General features: G+C 43.2%; 1 pseudogene; it reads left to right on the top strand.

The window, feature by feature from the left end:
- The first annotated feature begins 2729 nt into the window (after positions 1-2729).
- On the top strand, positions 2730-2850 carry LOC136649784 (5S ribosomal RNA; annotated as a pseudogene).
- The last annotated feature ends 11173 nt before the right edge of the window (positions 2851-14023 follow it).

The raw sequence follows: 14023 nt of genomic DNA on the forward strand, positions 1-14023 counted from the left end.
AATCTTGTCTTTTTAACTCAGGCCCACTCATATCGATCTAGCCTTTCTTGTATTCCTCTCTCAACCTCTCTTGGTAGTGTGGAAGGAATGAAGCTCTCCTTTACGGTTTCTTTTTTCCTTCTCCATTTGGAGATTTTATTAGCTTATTATAAATCAAATGTTGCATAGTCTTAGGCGAGATAGTATGATGAACAGCACAATATTCTTTGTCTCCACATTTATCCCTGCACTTATAAGGAGGCTGAACAAGGAGGGGGACCCCAAACTAAAAATGCTTGAGGAATAAAATCCAGAAGCTGCTGGCTTTTGCAAAGATATATTGATTTTATCTTACTGTATTTGGTATTCAGGCACTAGAAACTGAATGTGATTGTTTTTTAAAAAAATGCCAAACAACCTTATAAATAAAAATGACAAGCACAGTACACATTATTATATATACCTCAGATGGTTTAATTTATCCAGCTGGTGTTGGATTGATGGACATCTATAAAACACATCACCTCATGTGAAGGCAAGAAACCCACAATCCTTAGCCCTCTGCACTGATTTTATAAAGAGAGGGAATGGATAAACAAGATAGATTGTACTCTGGCATGTAGGGGACTTCATGAATGTACACAGATTTGACATATGCTCAGGAAAGAAACCCAATATCTTTTGGCTGACCATGCTGACGAGAAAGGAAGAGATTCTGTGAATGTCCTCTCCAACTTGAATTACAAGAAAACAACCAGATTGACACACTCCACTTCAAATAATCAAACTAATAAATTCTATTTCGAAACTTGTCCTGTATACACACCAAAGAAATATACAGACAAAAGGGAAATATAAATATGTATTTATTTATACTGTGTGTAAATACTGCATATGCATGAAGTTTTTAGGGTTTATTATTTTTATTCTTATTCTTATTTTTACAATAAATTAAACCACTGTTCCCGTAATCTTTGACCCTGACTAGGAATTTTTTTTAATTGCAATTTACACAGTGATGAACAAATATTGATATACAAGTTACTAAATAGATTCTAAAGCGGTTGTACCAAATTGAGAATTTTTTTGCCAAAGCTACAAATGTAGCATTAGCTGCCCTCCATTTTGTAATGAACCACTAGTCTCCATCAAAGCTGTGTATGTGCAGATGTGCTATCCAGAATGTTCAAGAAATGTGGTGGGTGTTGATTTTTGTGTCTGAATATTGACAATCCCAGATGAATTTTGTGAGTATCAAAAACAAAAAACAAAAACAGAGACCTATTTTCCACGCTTTCCAGATATAGTGACAACTGAATGGTGACCATCAATTTAGATGACTTTCAGCATTCAGTGGCATCTCTCTCTCTTTTTGAACTTCCATAAAATGTGCTTAAGTAATGCTTGTTACATTGCTTTGAAAGGCTGCTTTAAACTGGTTTTCCTTCCGTCCCTGCAAATATGCAGCCTGGTGGGGGAAGAGGGCAATTCAGAGCACAGCACTGTAGCAAGTGTTGGGTCAAGAGGGACCACTTGAGACAAGGGAATTGAGTTCAGGTGCTGCAGGTTTAGGGTTTGGTGTTCAGGTCTTCAGTTTGTGGCGTTGGCTTCATCGAGTTCAAAGTTCCATTTCCAACAGTGATCGGTTGATGCTGTGGGTAAGTACACGGGCATGACAAAATAATGTTCCACTTTGTTGGCCTCAGCGCCTGGCATTCCCCTTCACACAGAAGGTCAGTTTTGTTGTCTAGGCTGTGAGGAAGGCTTCAATGGGAGATGCTGGAATGCAGCAGATTCCAGCAGGTTTAGGTGAGTGCAACCGAGAGAAAGTGTAGTAGGCGTGGCTTGGCCTGGTGGGAGGCACTTGTAGTTGGGCGGCCCCTTGCCACCTTTCATGCATGGTGGCCCACCAAGAATTCAATGAACCTTCCATTTTTGCTCTCTGTCTGCAAATGCGAACAAACATACAAAGAAACAAACAGAAAATAGGGGGAGGTGCTTTATTATTAAACACTTAAGAAACCGCTGTTGGAGGCTGGTAGGCTGCCTTTGACTTGTTGGAACCCAAGTCATATAAAAACCTGGTGGAAACCCAACTGCACACATCAGAAGGCTGCATTAAACAACCTTCAAATATTTTACATGCTCAGATTGTTTTACATGCCCCCTAAAAAAATGGTAGCCCAGCAAAACAAATGTTACAATGTTCTACTGTTCAAAAACAAGATTCTCTATGCAAGGTTGCTGCAGCCTTCCATGTTCAACCACCTCCTGTACATCATATTTTATCTCTAGATTTCATGCGCGTTCAGTGATCTTGAAAGACTAACATTGAGAAGCATGATATTAAAAACACCCAAAGGCTTTTGGAACAGTGCTTGGAGCACAGGATGCAACATTGCTTTTCTGTCCAATTCCTTTGTCTGAGAAGTGGCGTGGATGGTACTAATAAATCAAAAATTTGTTTTCAGATTCATATCAAGGGCTGTGAAATAGGGATGAAATTTGCAATACCCTTCTCTTTTATAATTGTTTTTGTACATAATTGGAATACTGAATCACACAAAATCATCCCTGGTGAGAGGTTATCTAAGTTTTGAGTAGCTTTGTTCTGATTCTTCAATGCTTGCTGATATTACTGGCGATTGCTGTTCAGGTTGGAACCAATCTGAATGAATGTGAGACCTGCAGGCTGTCTGGCAGTGTTGGCAACAGATTGCGGGGGGCCCTGGGCAAAGAACTTCACATGGCTCCACTGCCCACTGTTACCCTGCACATGCCCGATCTCGTCTGATCTCGGAAGCTAAGCAGGGTCAGGTCTGGTTAGTACTTGGATGGGAGACCGCTTGGGAATACCGGGTGCTGTATAGGCTTATACCATAGTCTTTCAAGACTGAAGGTTGCCAACCAACCACCTCTGGATGGTGAATTGGATGCTACTCCTGCCACCAGTACTGAGAGGTCTGTCTGTCAAGTGAGTCCTTTGATAAGTGTGGGCCCTTGGCTAGTGCTACACCTGGTCAACCTCTGACACCACCCTTACTTGTAGGACCTCATCCCACTGTACTTGCTACTCCTGAGGGGAATTCTATATTCCCATTGATTGCAGCCCTTGTCCGATTCTTTGGGGGAACACCATAGGTAAGTTCCTCAGAAGTGGGAATGGTAGAAAGTTTGAATCACTGCAAGTATCTGATTGCTCCTCCCCCACCCTGTGCCAGTGACAGGCTGCTTATGACACCCTGCCTGTGGTGCATTGGATGCCATCACCACCATGGTATCAGACCAACTGAGTGGGTCTTTGGTCAACCTGGGATGTCACCTCTAGATTAAGATGGGCACAGTGGCTCACCTTGTGCACTTTTGTCATGTGTTCCATGGCAAAAATAACACAAGGAGGGGAACCAAAGGGGCGAAAACAGACTGAAGGAAGAAAATGGGGGGTGGGGGACAGATTGAGAGAAGGTGATACAGAGAGATCTGTGGAATGGGAAATAGAGAGAAATAGAAGGCAAAGAGAGATGGGGTGAACGAAGTATTGTAGCTGTTTAGTGACAGGATAGTGTTTTGTCATGCTGAGAGAAAAAGAATGGGATACCTGTAGGGCAGTGTTTCTCATACTGCAGGTCAGGACCAACTAGGTGGGTCATGAGCCCATTTCAGGTGGGTCCCCATGCATTTCAATGTTTTATTTTTAATATATTAGACTTGATGCAACCATGGTGTGTGATTGCATTTGGGGAAACGTTACAGACCTGTACTTTTAACAAGCTACGATGTATATTCTTTTAACAATGACCATGGGACTTACACCTGGGTAAGTGTGGGTAGGATAGCAGCCTAGGATTGCTAAAAAAAAATTTCTGCTCAATGAAGTCACTTCCAGTCATGACATCAATTCTGGTGGGTCCTGGCAGATTCTCATTCGAAAAAGTGGGTCCCGTTGCTAAAAGTGTAAGAACTACTGCTGTAGGGAACTGAGAGAGAGAGAGAGAGAGAGAGAGAGAGAGAGAGAGAGAGAGAGAGAGAGGGAGGGAGGGAGGGAGGCAGGGAGGCAGGGAGGACTGCCAGAGTGAGGTTTCAGAGAGGCCTGTAGTGGAATGGGAAGAGAACATGTGGTCTGGAGCACAGAATGTAAAGGGGTTAAAAAGATGAACAGTTAAAACGGAATAATCAAATTAAAGTTGTAACAGAAACTATCTTAACTGAAGCCGTCCTCAGATGCCCAAATGTGTGGAGAAGAATGAGTACCCCCAGGCTTCTGCTGCAGGACCCCACCCCTTTGCCACTTAGCTTAGCCCTACCCCCTGCGCATTCAACATTTGTCAACAGTGACAAATGCTGCAAGCAAGGAGAACTTTTTATGTGATTCCTACTTTGGAATGTTTTTAAGTGCAAAGCACTAAGCCCTTGTGTCATGCACAGGGGAGGAGGCCCACATAACACACAGCTGGGTAGTTCATACATTCCAGCTAGTGAGATTCAAGTCAAACCTTTGAGAACATATTCTAGGGCAATTTTTACTTCCAGTATATCTTTAACCAAAAAAACATACATCTAAACGAGTGAAGGACAAACTTTCAGAATAAATGAATACAACATGAGGCAGGCAAAAAACAACCTCTGGCAAAATGAAATAGTAGGGTAGGTGGAGGCTCACATGATAAGAGAATAGGAATGGTAAAATATTCAAGAAATATCCTTATTTTCATCTGTGAGTTGAGGCCCAATCCTATCAAATGATTACTCTGGTGGAATGCATGTTCTTCATAATCTCTTTTACGGCTGTTGCAAGATGCGACTAGGCCAGTGCACATGGACTGGCTGCTGTTGCAATCAGCAAAGGGTGAGCAGCCAGGTCCACATGCCAATGGATGCCGGACTCCTGCCTGTGGAGGTAAGCCAGCTTGGGGGACTGGCAGGAGGCAGGGAAGAGTTTGAGTTGGGCAGTTGAGGGTGGAATGGGGAGGGGGTGGATGGAATGGAGTGGTGATGGAGGAGTGGAGGAGAATGGATCAGACCTGGGAGGAGGGTGGGATTGATGGTGGCAGTGCATGCTGAATCCCAACTCTGTTCCCGAACGTGATCCGCCTTTATGGATCAACATGGACTTGTGCCAGTGATTGAGCTGGCACAGGTCCAAGGTGAACCATAGCGGCTGCTGGGGCTTACCCCAGGGCAAAAGGGACAAATGTTCCCTTACCCCGAGAAGACCACCTTACCCCAAGGAGACGTCCAGCAGCCAAAATTTCCCTTCAGGGCGCAGCAGAAGCCACGCTGGCACTGCTGCTTCACTGTGCGGGGAGCTAGGTAGGACTGGGTTGCAAGTCAGAGAAAACACCAAGAATGTTACAGAAAAGTTTTCTTGTGCTGAACACACCTTGGCAAAAATGTTAGTTTTCTCTAGCAGAGTGACCTGAAGTCCGTACTCAGAAAGTATCTGTTAACCCACTCACATAAAATCATAGGCAACTTCAAATAACACAGGTCTGCAAAAAAAAATTTTTTGGACAGCTGTTTTGGTTTTGTTGACTGATTCTTACATTTTTTGGTGCGCTGAATCCAAAAACGATAGCAGTTTTGTCCTGGGACGTCAGGTTTTCGAACAAATGGGTGATCATTGTTTTAAAAAATCTCTTAACGCAAATATTTTATTTACATGAAAAATATTAACTCATTTGCACAGGTGACAACAAAATTAACACCACACTCAAGTAGATTGCTTGTGAAATCGTCTTTTTTTAAACTCTAAACTTCTTTTTGAGCTTTTCCTCTTGTAGGTGGCTTCCGGAAGAACCCTATACAACATCCAGCAGTAGTCAGCCATCATTGTTACACTCCATTTCCCTTGATACCTTCTTTCCATTTCTTTTATATCTTGATGGAAACGTTCTCCCTGCTCTTCACTCACCGCTCCCAAATTTTCAGGAAAATAGTCAAGGTGCGAGTTGAGAAAATGGACTTTTAAGCTCATGGAGCAACCAAGCTTGTGGAATGCTTTCAACATTGTTTCCACCATTTCCTTGTAATTTGGGTCCTTTTGGTTTCCCAAAAAGTTATTTATAACCACAGTAAAGGCAACCCACGCTTCTTTTTGAGTTGGAGTCATTGAACTGATGAAGTCTTTGTCGGATATGAGTTTTCTAAAATCCGGGCCAACAAAAAACCCCTCTTTCAGTTTTGCCTCCATTAAAACTGGAAACTTGGATCCCAAGTACTTAAAGCATTCGCTATCTTTGGGAAGTGCCTTAACAAATTGCTTCATTAATCCTAATTTTATATGGAGTGGTGGTAATAAAACCTTCTCAGGGGGTACCAATGTATCTCTAAGAACATTCTTTTCACCAACAACTAGACTTCTTGGTGGCCAATTTTTTTGCTTCCAGTTATTTTGTCGGTCTCTACTGTCCCATAAACATAGAAAACAAGGGTATTTGGTGTACCCAGCCTGTTGTCCCAGCAGCATACACAATACTTTTAAATCCCCACATACCAACCAGTTTTGGTTTTGATAACCCACTTTCTTGAGTACCAACTCCAAGTTCTCATAAGTCTCCTTCAAGTACACCGAATGAGCAACAGGAATGGACGCATAACGGCCACCATTGTGAAGTAAAACTGCTTTTAAGCTTCTTTTGGAAGAGTCAATGAAAAGCCTCCATTCAGAAGAATCATACTGAATGTGGAACCGAGCCATCAACCCCTCTAAATCAGAGCAAAACACCAAATTGCCCTCATGAAAAAAGTAAGACAGAAAGTCTTTTTCCCAATGTCTGTACCATGCAAAAGATGTACCTTCCATCAACAAATTTTTGCTTTTAAGTCTAGAACATGTATTTTCATGTTTTTGGGAGCACTGGCAGTGAAAATAAATTTGTTTTTCCATGTTCAGTTTTTTTCCCCCAAGTATGATGAATTTGAAATTTAGCGATTTCCAGCTACCTGTTTGACCAAGGCACATTTCGATTGTGAAAAATCCTGACGTCCCAGGAAAAAAACGGTGGTCATTTTCGAATTCAGCGCACCAAAAAACATAAGAATCAGATAAAATTATGAAAACAGCTTTTTGGTTGCAGACCTGTGTAATCAATTTAATTGTTAGTTTGTGGCCTGAAAGCAAAATGGTTTAAGATTTTGGTTCCCAAACTGGTGGGCTGTGACTCACCAACCCGAGAAGCAAATAACTCTGGCCCCTTAAGGGGCGGGGAGATAGAGAAAGCAGCAATGCGACCCCCAGGATCGTGCTGCCGCTAGGGAGGGGGGGTTCCAACTTAACAGATGGAGTGCTGGCCTCCAGGGGGTTGTGCGGGGAGCCCTGCAGATGCCTCTGCAGGACCCCCCCCCAAGCAGGATGATCCTGGGGATTGTGTTGGTGCCTTGCCCCTCCCCTGCACATGCTTACAGTGCTCCCAACTCCCTTGTAAGAGTTTGGGAAGCACTGGTTTAAAATCCTGTTGCTGAGCTTTCCCCCCCCCCCCAGTGCATCATTTAATGTGACCACTGCGATGAGTTTGTAATCCATCTGTATATCAATGTGTTTGCAGTCGCAGCTGCCTGGAAGTTAAATCTTCCAAATTATTTTGGGGAGAAAACATTATGTTTGAGCTGTCAGTCACACAGTGATATTAGAGATATTGAAAGGCATTCATTTTCAAGGTGCAGCAAACATCCCTTTTTCCTTCCTACACCTCCTTTTTCATGCACTGTGTAGAATTTTCCACTTCTCCTCTGATGTGCTTGGAACGTATAATTTGAATTTGGTTTCTTCTGGTTCTGAAATCCTCCATGTTCACTCAGTACAATTTGGAAGAGGCCATGTGAGCTGTCCAAGAGAAACACACACACACACACACACACACACACACACACACACACACACAGAGAGAGAGAGAGAGAGAGAGAGAGAGAGAGAACAAATATGTTTTCTTTTGGCTCACTGAGCAAGTTGCACCTCTCCTCACCCACCCCCACATCAATCTGTGTTCACAAAGGCTTGCCTAAGGGAACTGGGCTGAATGAGCAAGAAGGGTGAAGCAGGGAGTTATCTTTTGAAAATTGATTTGTGAGAACTGAGTAAATGCAATTTTGACAGCTATCTCTCCCCCACCCTGCTCCTTTTAAAGTCATACCAAGATGCCCAGAGTGCTGGACTGGCTCTTCAAAGTTAACTGGGAGGTATCAATAAAAATCAAACAGGTCTTTGTATCCAGTCATACGTACAGCTGCATAAAAATGAAAGGTGCTGAATCAAAGATGCTTAGATCAGATATTCCTTTTAGCTTGTTTTGTCTCCTTCGCCACTTGATGATTCTCACCTCTTTATCATTAAGACTACTTTCACTCGAGATGCTAAGAACGCATTCTTGCCTTCAGCCTGCTATTTTTGGAATTTGTGGCTATATTTACTGTGGCAGGTAACATGGATAACACAAAGTCATTTTAAATTTAAACAAAAATATGACAATCGGAATGAGCATGCATGTTCTGGCTTCTGTGAATGGATGTAGGCTTAATGATGGAACCACCATGCATCTTGTTTTGCCATAGAGAGACATCCCATCTGTGTTCTGCACCATCTCTCTCTCTCTCTCTCTCTCTCTCTCTCTCTCTCTGTGTGTGTGTGTGTGTGTTTGTGTGTGTGTGTGTCTGTCTGTCTGTCTGTCTGTTTACTTTTGATAATGGGAGTATGGTATTACTAAGAGCATGAGAACATTAGCTGAACAGACATAATGGAGACCAGTTAGGCTTATCATCATGCAGACACAGGAAATACCAGTAAATGATTTAATTCTTCTGTCAAGGCAGTTTAAACTGGAGCCAGGCTCTTAGAGTACCTATTAATATTTTTAACCATTCAAAACAATTCAGCCCTGATTTACTCAAGAACCAGGAAATGACTCTGTGAACCACAGAGATTACGGCTCAGTTAAGACCCTCCCTTGCTCATGTAGTCAGGCCCCCTTCTCCTACCTCTTCCCCTCCTTGGAGTGGTCCATCTGTCCACCTGCTTGTCCATGTGTGCAAGCGGGTGAAAAAGAGGAAGGGGCTGTGCTTGTACTATAGTGGCAGCAGCTGCAGCAGGAGAAGGAGATTGATGGGAAAAGCCCCAGTATTGAGGTGAGCCCAACCTCTTGCAAAGGCAGACATGTTCTCAGTGACCACTGATTCCCACATGAGCAGCCCTCCGCTTGGCCTGTTTTTATTTGGTCATGCAAGCGTAATGCTTGGCTCTGCATCATTTGAAAGTGTTCACGAGTCACAAATAGTTGCTTAGATTTTTCTCCCATTCTGTGTACCAGCCTAAATGTGGGCACTGATATTCTGGGCAACTGGTGGTTATTCATATTCAAATGAATTTACCACCAAGGTTTTTTTTATCTCAAACTGGATAGGGATAAAATGTAAGATTCAATGCTCCATCACTAATCAGATGGAAGAGCCCTTCCATCTATTCTCATGGCCTCCCAAAAGTACCATACTTGCATCAGATATTCCTGCTAAGCAGATCTCCCCTCTGAAGAGATCTCCCCTCTGTGCTGCCTCTGGTGGATGAAGACAATACGCCTATCTCATTGGCTTTATTCTGTTTTATGAACCTACGTCAAAAGGGGACATTATTTCATAGCACCCACTACTACATGGGAGCTGCTGGGGCAGGCCACAAGCTATGATGTGCCAAGTAAAGACCACCTGAAGTCCACTTGACTTGCACAGCAGCCTGTCAGATGCTTCATAAACATTTTCTTTTTCTTTTTCTTCCTGTCAGCACCTACAAAGAGGCTGTCAACACACAAGGCAGTCTATAATATATGGTTAGCAGCTTCCCTCTCTATTGGATCAATGGGTCACAAGTTGTGCAGGCCTATGACAGAGCAAACAATTTCTCATGTCAGCCCAGTATTTCCCATTTCACAGCCATGCACCAAAATCTCCCTGCGACTAACTCAGCAGTTTACTACAGTCTCCATTGTTCCTCAGCAGCGACTTCCCTTCCCCACTGCCTCCCCTATTGGCTTTCCCTAAGGCTCCATCGGTCATGCTGGCATCTGTCCAGTGCCTTCATTTCTATGTGCCTGTGATGTGTTTGGGAGATAACAGTTGATGGACAAAGCTCTATCAAACCACTGAGCACATGTTTGTGCACTTGAAAAGGTCTGAAGAATTGCAAGCCAGGAAGAAGGCAGAGATACCAAAGTGATGATGCCAAAGTGATGAACATTTTCATGTCCTTTGCAAACAGTTTGTAATTAATTTTACTTTTTAATAAAAGATGTTAGAAAGAAGAGGTTCTTCCTCTGAAGGAGAACCTCTGAAGAAGAGGTTCTTTGCTCAAAACACTTCATTTGTTTGATTTCATTGCTGCATCTGATAATACAAGCATGTTTTCCACACTTGAGCTGCAATCCTATCCACATTTACCTGGGAGTAAGTCTCATTGACTCTCATGGAACTTACTTCTGAGAAGACATGCATAGGATTGGGCTGTAGGACATCTCCTCCTCCTTTTTCTTTTCATTTTGCATGCTATTCCCTCCCCCTTTTCTGGCATTCTTTTCATTGCTTGTTGAACTTGTGCTCTACCAAGCTGAAGAAAGCCTGTCAGTCAAGTTCAGTCCCATCAAATATGAAGTTTCCCATGACTTACAGGAGTGTAAAAACACCAGCTTTTTTCTGTCAGAGGTACAGAAGCCCCACAATCTGGACCCTCTCAGTAGCTAGGTTGGACACAAATCCCATTCATTCATTCATTCATTCATTCATTCATTCATTCATTCATTTATTTATTTATTTATTTATCACATTTTTATACCACCCTTCCTCCAAAGAGCTCAGGGCAATGTACACAGCTGCTCCCCTCCCAACCCTGTGAGGTAGGTGAGGCTGAAAAAGTGACTGGCTGAAGAAGTGACCCAGGAAGCTTCATGGCTGAGGGGGAATTTGAACCTTAATCTTCCAGGTCTAAGTCACCTTCCAAACCACTACACCACCCTGGCTCTCAAATTTTGCTCACTTTCCAGTCTGTCGTCTCCCCCCCCCCCCCAAACAAATGTCCCATGCCCCTTCTTCCTGAAAAAGAAAAAGTTCCTACATAAAGAAAACATTTCCTGGTTTGTCCAGAAGATATTTTGATCCTATGAATATCATGATGTTCTCATATGGAGCTATCTAAATTGAAACAGAATACGCCGTTCTTGTCCACTGCCTGATAATATTCCTGTTTCCAACTGGAAATACTCCCAGTGATTTTTAAGAGCTGGATCTGTCATGGAAAAGAAAGCACCCTGGCTTACAGACTCACTATTCAAATTCAGGGGGAAAAATGAAAATGAATTAGCTGTTTTAGCATGTCATCGCGTTCTTTTGTTTCTGTCATGCGGGCTTTCTGTTCTATGCCAAAGTACTGTAGTTTGTGCTTTGGGTTTAATGAAATAATTAGCCCCATCAGACTGATGACCTGCTACAATTAAAAAGAGATGGGTGTCCCCCCCATTCTAATTCCCCCCTTTCTTGAAACAGAAGCACTTCATCTTCAAATGTTAATGTGTCATATTAATAACAAATCTTTTCTGCTTGAGAAAAAAAAATAAAACACTTCACTTATTTCACATCAGTGGCCATCTGTATTATTTGAAACTTGGAGCCCAGTCTTAAGCATTCCCTCCCCCAACCAATGTGGTGACGCCAAACTGGCAAACGCTGCATCCAATGGGGAGGGGGCAGGAGGCTTCATCAGGGAAAGAGATTGTAAAATCCCCTTACCCCTACATAAGCCTCTTCAGTGGCATACAAATGGAGGGCCGGGGGGGCTGTGGGCCTTGGGTCCCAAGCTGCAGGAGAGTGACAGAGGCTGCCTCCTAGTTTTAAAAATTTTGGTATTTTCAAATATTGCCTTCATGTTATATATATCATTCAATGGATAATTTCATGTAGAATGCAATGAAACAAACAGCACTGAAATATCTCTATTCTATCAAACATTATAGACAAAAAACCAGAAAGGGAAAACACAACTGCCTTATGTAACAAAAAGTGGATTACACTTGGATTACCACTGGGTATATATAGCTTGTTGCAAGCATTTCAGAAAACAAAATGTATCCTTCATAAAAAATGTATGGGCCCCAGGTCCCAAATGATCTTCATACACCACTGAGCCTCAATGGTATGCTACAATGGGTCTCCTCCATTGTGGGCCGCCCGTGATGGATCCTCCCCCTCCCGCGGCTGTCTCACCCTGTTACACCTCCTTCCCTGCCCGGTTTTGCCCCCTCCCACCTCCCCCTCCCACCTCCCCCGTCATCCTACCTACTCCAGCAAGCGGCAGTTCCTTGCTGGCAGGGGTGGAAAGGTGCAGGCCCTTCTGCTGTGTTTCCAGCTTTGTGCTGACTTGCATGCTGTTGGAGCACCTTGTGTGACAGGCACTGGCTGCTTTATGGCAGTCAGCACTGTTAGGGAAGCCTTGAAACCATCGGAGGGAAGGATTGGGCCATTAGACAGCATGAATTATTTTTGCAACATGATTTTGAATGCCACTTCACACGTTTATCCTGAAGTTGGGAAGAAGTCTGCTTTGGAGCTAACTGCTTCTCATGCACAAATGTTTATAACGGAGCCCCATTCTTTTTTCTTTGCTTTTAAGAAAAGCACCTTGGGAAGAGAAAATATTGACTGGAGAAATGGCAGGGGAGAGGTATTTACCTATTTCCCCCAGCAGCGAACCTCCTCAGCCCCGCGCCTAGGGTAAAGGTCCGCAAGGTGTCCCCCCTACGGGCTACCGCCGCCCCCCCATAGAAATCCGCCCCCCTACTCACCTGATGCTCATGGAGCCTCGCACGACCCAGGAACACCATGGAAAAACCTCTGTGAGGTTTCCCAATGTTTCCCAAGGAAACCAGAAGCACAGTTTCTGCCCCCATCAGAAGCCTCAGAGAGACTTCCGCAGGGTCCTGCTGCCTTGCGCCTGGGGCTTTTGCCCCATCAGACCTAATGGTAGGTCCACATTACTCCACTTTCCCCATTACCACTTCTTCAAATTACCTGCTCTTCCTTTGCCCTTGTAGGGTTCAAAATGCATCTTTACTTGCATTTTGATCCTGCCTGGAAAGGAAAGACCTTTGCCATGAGCAATTTGGAATGGGGACACTGTGGACATGGAACCAGTTAAGAGGACTGTGTCTTCTTCTCCCTATAAGAACAGATTCAGTGACTCCTGAGCAGGTTTTGTAATGAATGTAGTGGTGCTGCCATTCGTAGATTTATGATACCAGAAATCAAGTCTAATTAAACTGACAGTGCAATCCATTTCAAGTCTACTCAGAAATAAGTTCCACTAGGTTCAATACAGCTAAATGTAATTCTATACACACTGACTAGGAAGTAAGTCCCACTTAGTGAAGCTTTCTTCTAAGTAGACATACATAGGATTGGTTGGCAACCTTCAGTCTCGAAAGACTATGGTATAAGCCTACAGCACCCGGTATTCCTAGGCGGTCTCCCATCCAAGTACTAACCAGGCCTGACCCTGCTTAGCTTCCAAGATCACACAAGATTGGGAATGGTACAGCATATTGTGTTATCAAAAATGAGCTTTGAACCTGCTTGTCTGCCTTGTCCTCAGAACCCATTTTGCCAGGGCTGGAAGAGGATTATCTGCAATCAGAGAGACTAAAGGGTAATAGAAGGTACTTATTTACCTCCTTTCGAGATGTAGGAAATATATATATATATATATATATATATATATATATATGTCTACAAATATACATGTTTATTTACATATTTAAATATACATATAACTATAGGTATATATATATATATATATATATATATATATATATATAGGGTTCCCTAAGGGTGCATCATGACATGTTAGGATGATGTCCGGTCATTCTTCTTAGGATGACCCCAGTTGACCCTCCTACCTGTTCCCCCTGGGCCCTGCCATCTTGAATCTCGTGAGATTTTGTGAAATCCAAGATGGCAGTGCCCAAATCTTACAAGTTCTCTCTGGCTGAGCTGAGAAGAAGAGGCTGTGGGGGCATCA

Source organism: Tiliqua scincoides, chromosome 4 (assembly GCF_035046505.1).
Source record: "Tiliqua scincoides isolate rTilSci1 chromosome 4, rTilSci1.hap2, whole genome shotgun sequence".
In the NCBI taxonomy this organism is placed as follows: Eukaryota; Metazoa; Chordata; class Lepidosauria; order Squamata; family Scincidae; genus Tiliqua; species Tiliqua scincoides.